The following is a 6,834-nucleotide window of genomic DNA, read 5'->3' as shown; positions in this document are numbered from 1 at the left end:
ATGTTTAATATTTTATTTGTGAACTTAATAATTGTTTCGTGTTAACACATAGGCTTACATTTTAATATCGTTATGTTTATTCTAGCAATGCTATATTTTTTTATTTCTTTTCATTGAAATAATCTACAAGGTGTGATCGTAAATTTTAATTAATAAAAAATGCATTTTCTGATTGCCTTACTTCTTCATGAGCGATTTTTGCAGCGTTTTATAGCATGCTGTTTAAGATTTAATTTTCGTAATGTAATTAACAATAAATACAAGGAGGCAAGATATTTAAAATTGCAAGCGTTTTAAATAAAATCAGCACCGAACCACTATTCATGAAACAGTACAACGATTTGTCGTTTACCATATTAAGTCAACACGCATGCTCATCTTCACAACAGTAGTAACGTAGGATGTGAAACGTATTGATTATGCAGGGAAGGCTTAGAAGAAGGAGTGTCCTGCAAAAGAAGGAGTCAAGTGTTTCTTTATTTTTGAAGGAGCAACGTGAGAATAACAAGAGGATGCAGGTAGAATATAGCTAAATTCATATCTCTTCTCTAGAGATTTACATCATTTTCTAATGTTGACAACTGTGAAAACTGGGAAGAAAACGATGACACTATTTGGGTACAGTCTTTTTAATTTTAGGCCTAGCGTTCTCCTCCGTTTATCCTCAGTTAAGTAGAATTGCCCGCCCTCTATAGCGTTACTTTGACATCTGAATCATACAGGGGAGACCATAATTGACCTAAATGAAACGTAAATTTTAATGAAAAAAAAACAAATAAAAATTCATAGAGATAAAAACTATAAGAATGTTAATTTCTGGAATCTTATGAGAAAGATTTGTTTTACTTTTATATCATTTTAGTGCAAATTAATGGTTTACATACTGTCAACCGCTGGAATTAAACCTCTGGTTTTAACCTTGTAAATCCATAAAGCTACCGCTAACCTATTGGAGGACTTACGAGAAAGAATTTTTTACCTCACATTTTATTTTAAAACTTGTGTCTACTTTTGTTAACGAGATTCGATGAATGTGTTTTAATCTAACATTAATTTTGTTTAATATATTGTATCACTGTGAGCTCTCATATTAATTTTAAAAGTTTTAAATATTAAATATATGCTTAGTCATTGATTGATCTATATATAGTACTTTTATTGTGGAATATAAAAACTATATTTTTTAAAATAATCCTGAACTTGTAATGGATGTTAAAAGTAAAATAAATGTATTTTAAAGAAAAGATACAGTTTAACTATACTTTGGGTACTGATTGTCACCGCAAACGTAATTTTGTGGGAAATAAATATCTTCTGATTGAAGAAGACCATATAACATTCTCATGTGTTTGTTTGTTTTGGAATTTCGCTCAAAGCTACTCGAGGGCTATCTGTGCTAGCCGTCCCTAATTTAGCAGTGTAAGACTAGAGGGAAGGCAGCTAGTCATCACCACCCACCGCCAACTCTTGGGCTACTCTTTTACCAACGAATAGTGGGATTGACCGTCACATTATAACGCCCCCACGGCTGGGAGGGCGAGCATGTTTGGCGCGATGCGGGCGCGAACCCGCGACCCTCGGATTACGAGTTGCACGCTTTACGCGCTAGGCCATGCGAGGCCAACATTCTCATGTGAATGGAAATAAATTCTGTTATGGCCAGGGATGGCCACGTGGGTTAAGGTGCCACCAATCACGAGCCTTGTGAAACGAACAATTACGACTTTATGCATTCTTTCAATTCATTTCTTTATTGGACGTGAAGAAAATCATTTAGGAAAAAAAATTGATCTCTAGAAGTTGTTTATAGTTCTTCGCACAGTTGGCGCTCTTCACCTTTTGATCCCAAGTTTAAATGGAAATTTTTTTTACTCTACTTGTCTCACTGTTTTAAACATAACTTTTCCAGTAGTTACTATATATATATATATCATTTGCTTTCTTATACACTCAAGTCCGCATTTCCCGATTGATAAATTAAAAGCAAATCATCTCATTCTTCTTAAAACTCAAGAGTTATGTATTTGATGTAGTAGTGAGTTTTTAAAGCTTAAATAAAGTATATATTTGTTTGTAGTTAGGTATAAAGTTGAACAATGGGCTATCTGTATTATGCCCATCATGGGCATCAAAACCCGACTTCAGCGTTACAAGCCCACAGAATTACCGCTGATCCGTAGGGAAGGGTGTAGTTAAAGAAAATTTATGTGTGTGTAGAAAACAATCTAGACCACTGTTGTTAATTTATGATTAGGTTTAGTACCAAGATTTTGTTTTTATTTTTATATGAAATATTAAAATTGTTACTTATGTGGAATTTATAACAGCCCCCTCCAGGGGCAGTCTGCGGACTTACAACGCTATAAACCAGATTTCGATACCCGATGTGGACAGGTCACAAATAGTTCATGTGTAGCTTTACGCTACACTGCAACCAAACAGATATATAATGTGTGAAAAACATAGTTTGTTAGGAATATTGAACAGTTTTCTTCTTCAGCATCCATTGTGATCTATATATGTATTTTACTTACCTTGTGTTGTTTATTTATATTAACTGATTTTGTAAATCATATTAATTAAAAAAATCAAACAAATTTCCCTCTGCCTGTAAGATTATCGTCAACGTTTCAGTAACATACAGAAACAGAAAAATTAGTTAATTCCTTGAAACGAAATAGAGAATTAACTGGTTACGTGAGGCATAAGCATTTTAATTTGAAATGTGTATTAGCGGATAGTCTTCTTGGTCACAGTATGACAGTAACATATTTCGTAAATTATGCACGCTACTGTAGTAACGTACAAATTTCAAAGTTTTAATGATTAGTCTTTTGGAATAAGAACATGTAGGAATATTGTTTTCAAGTCTTGAATGCGATGATAGCTTTCTGGTTATATGCCAAAAATACGAATTAAATAAAAAAGATAAGTAGGTAGGTTAACAGTTATATAACCAGAAGTATCGCAAGAAGGATACAAGGAACGTAGAAACATAAATATGCAATTATAAAAGATATACGACACTTATCTGTGTTTAATTGATGTAAGAAGGCAGGCTAGAATGTTCAGCCTCGGCGACACCTTTACACACATGGGCTAAATACTCGGGTGAAAAATCCGTAGGATTCGGGCATTGCCATCCCTAATTTTGAACTACTGATCAGCGGGAAGGCAGCTATCCAGCAGTACCCACTGCAACAGAGATCTTGTCCAAATCTCTGAGAATTATAACAGGATAGACTGTTACTTTTATAATGCACTCTCCTCTGAGAATGCGGAAAGTGCTCCTCAAACTCATGTCGTGAATTATGGACTCTTTAGTTTAACCAGTAATCATTCACGTCTGTTTAAAAAGATATTGGCTAGAAAGAGATAAATTACTAAGTAGCATATAACTCATAATTTCGTAAGTGGTGTTTTGTTTTTATTTGAATACCTATCTGTATATAATTTTAAATGGTATTCTTTCTTCATCGTTAGTAGAAGGCTTTCCAGGTCTGTATTAATGCAGGACCCTTGTTGAATTTCACTATAAAAGCTTCTAACCCTAATAATATTTACCACTTTTTGTTTTTATCAGTCTATCAGTGTGTTTATGATTACCAAATTATCGTTTTCAAATGCAGCTTCTATTGTAGGTTAAAATCATTCTGATAACAAATGTATGAAAAGTTATGCGCCAGACCGTGCATTGTATACATAAAAAAACAAATAAGACATATCCCAAGAAATTATCTCCTGGAGATCGATTATCCGACTCCTGACTGAGGTGAAAATGACTCAGTTATCAAGACCAAATATTATCTCCGAAAAAACATTGTTTATAAAATAGATGAAAGAATGACATGGTTAAGGATTTGCGCTCTCTTAAAAAAATTATAATTACTACTTTTTGTTGTTTTCTTCTCACGATACCTTGTTTAGATTTGTTTGTTTTGGAATTTCGCACAAAGCTACTCGAGGGCTATCTGTGCTAGCCGTCCCTAATTTAGCAATGTAAGACTAGAGGGAAGGCAGCTAGTCATCACCACCCACTGCCAACTCTTGGGCTACTCTTTTACCAACGAATAGTGGGATTGACCGTCACGTTATACACCCCCACGGCTGGGAGGGCGAGCATGTTTAGCGCGACGCGGGCGCGAACCCGCGACCCTCGGATTACGAGTCGCACGCCTTACGCGCTTGGCCATGCCAGGCCTACCTTGTTTAGAAACGAAAGGTATTTCAAAAACAGAAGTTGAAATGTAACATTTGATTTAGTAAAAGCTTTAACAAAACTTAAATTTCTTTATACATAAATGTTAAGTTGGCGTAGCATCCACATTTTTTTTTTTTTTGCGTGCTATCTGTTTTGGGAACATAAAACATTCATTTCCCCTCATAACCGAAGAGAATTTCAACTATTTAATTATTTTTAGCCTTGGCATAGTGGTTTATAGAATAACTGAATTTTTTTGTTGTTTCTTTTTTTCAGCTACAAACTTTTAGTTCATAGCTCCGTCACCTGTCGGCCGATTTAAAATCTAATTACAGTTTTGGACTTAGAAGGTCAAACCTTTTCAATTAATATATTTAATCACGCCCGCGTTTTCACAGACTACTTTTATTTCAGTTTGAGGGAAGGCTGGTAGAGGTCGTGATGAGTAATAAAACTAAATCTGTATACGCGCACCACATGCTTGTTATTGTTGGCTCATAAAAATAAAGCTAATTAAAAGGACAACAGGTCTCATAGATTAATTAAACTGTAATCCTGCCTAAAATATTTCAAGTGTCGCGGGTACTGAGGGTTTCGTCTTATTTTTATATAAGATTTAAAGCTGAAATTCCAAGGTCATGTCAATTTGGCGAGAAGAATTTTTTACTTGATGTGTAGAAACAGCTTATTAACAAAAGCATAACACATTTGGTTCTTAGTTGAGGGCAACCTGCGCTATTCATCCCTAATTTAGAAGCGATATATTAGAGGGAAGGCAGCTAGTCACCACTGTCCAACATCAACTCTTGGGCTACACTTAACCAAAGGTTCGAATGTCGTATTATAACGCTCTTATTGATGAAAGTGGATTTAAACTCATGACCCACAGATTGTGACTCAATACTCTAATCACTACATAAATTTAGAAACTCAACTTTGCCACAGTAATGGGAGAGTACGAGGAAAATGAAGTTTTATAATAGATATGCTCTACAGTGATATATACTGTAGATTTCATAACATAAGACAAGCTGGAAAGGCCAGAAGGCCCAAGTAGCTCTGAGCGAAATTTAACAGACAGAGCTTTTCTGTAATTTGTCAGTTTATTTGAAATGTGTTTGTAAAGTTTGGGAACGTTACCATATTTAGATGTATTGCCTTTGTCAAACAGTTTACATAATTATGTTTAATATTAACTCGTTCAAGTAATTATTGTCACGTATAGTCGTTATAATTTAAATTAGATAAGCCAAATACGAATATGTTGTTAGCTGTAGGAAGGCCCAGAATGACACGATAATTAAGGCTTTTGATCCTCAATCTGCAAGTCGAACATGCTCGCCCTTTCAGTCTTGGGTGCATAATGTGTTATCTGTGCTATGACCACCCCAGAGATCAAACCACGAATTTAACTTTATAGGTCTCAAACCTACAAGAGGGCAGAGAGTAGTAGCACCCGAGACTTTTCTGTTTTTCTGTCCACTTCTTTCTCTCACATGTTTAAAAAAAATTGTTTTTCTTTCTTTCCTAATTTACCTTTCTTGTAAATATTCCTCTCTCCTCCTAACATCTGTAACTCAGCGACAAACTGAAGACTTATAATGCCGAAAACTCATGGTGGGCATAGTACAAATAGCACTTTGTGTAACTTGGTGCTGAACTACAAACCAAACACATTCACTAAATTTAGTTGCTTGTATCAGTCTTGTTATTTTCTCATCTGTCTGTCAATAAAATAAGTAAACAGAAAATAAAGAAATATCATTAGCACTGAGTGAAGATATTTCAGTTGGACAAATTACATCAACAAAATACAATCATTGGCGTATGTAAAACAATAGAAAAATAAAGAATACTATAAAAAGTTTGTTGGAAATTGCCCTTAATTTATCAGATTCATTTCTATAAATTCCGTTCTCTGACAACTCATTTTAAGAAAGACATCAAACATCTCACTCATATGATTTCACAATAAATATTTTGTAACATAAAATTTTGATTTTCTTAACGTGAAATTTAGATCTAACCTAACCTGATAAATATACATTTCCAAAATATGTTTCTTTATAAAGCTATCAAAAATGGTAATCTGAAATGCACCAGTTCTTTTAGCTGTTATATGAAAATAGAAACACTATATATATTCCATTATAACGTGGCTCTTTACTGTTCAATACATTTGTAATTTTAGCTTAGAATCAACAAAGTTTATCATTTTACAGCTTTCAGATTAGAGTTGGAGCTCAAATGCGGTTGTAACTTGTTGAACCTGTAAAATTATTCGAAAATTTGGACGCTAGAGTTGAAACATGTTTGGTGTGACGAGGATTCGAACCCGTAACTTTTAGATTACGAGTTGAGTGTCTTGACGACCTGGCCATGATATACCAATTCACTGTCAAGAAAACGGTATTTGTTAATATTATGCAAAGTATCATTCATTAGTTGGAATTATTTTTGTATAAAAAATCTAGTTTTCAGAAGAGATAGTTTGCACAGAATTTAATGTTCAAAATGAATTAATATTTTTTGTGTTTGTTTAGTGCAAAAACCTTACCACGGGCTAGTTGTGCGTTATAAACTCCAAATCTTGGCGCTGAACCACCCCGAGGCATAAATCAACATAGGTTCAA

General features: G+C 34.2%; 1 protein-coding gene across 18 annotated transcripts in view; it reads left to right on the top strand.

Annotated features, from left to right (window-relative positions):
• The first annotated feature begins 372 nt into the window (after positions 1-372).
• The window catches only part of LOC143246533 (guanine nucleotide exchange factor DBS-like), a 121,205-nt gene continuing 114,743 nt past the window's right edge, over positions 373-6,834 (top strand). For 14 of the 18 annotated variants that reach the window (XR_013026052.1, XM_076493523.1, XM_076493469.1 and 11 more), the window contains exon 1: positions 373-518. The gene's annotated coding sequence lies outside the window, so the exon portion shown is untranslated. Of the gene's footprint in view, positions 619-6,423; positions 6,611-6,834 lie in introns of all 18 variants that reach the window. The other 4 variants (XM_076493410.1, XM_076493506.1, XM_076493580.1 and 1 more) reach the window with 4 other exon arrangements.

Source organism: Tachypleus tridentatus, chromosome 1 (genome assembly GCF_004210375.1).
Source record: "Tachypleus tridentatus isolate NWPU-2018 chromosome 1, ASM421037v1, whole genome shotgun sequence".
Taxonomy (NCBI): Eukaryota; Metazoa; Arthropoda; class Merostomata; order Xiphosura; family Limulidae; genus Tachypleus; species Tachypleus tridentatus.
Note: the sequence above shows the minus strand (reverse complement) of the source record. Positions and strands in the feature narration are given on the sequence as shown.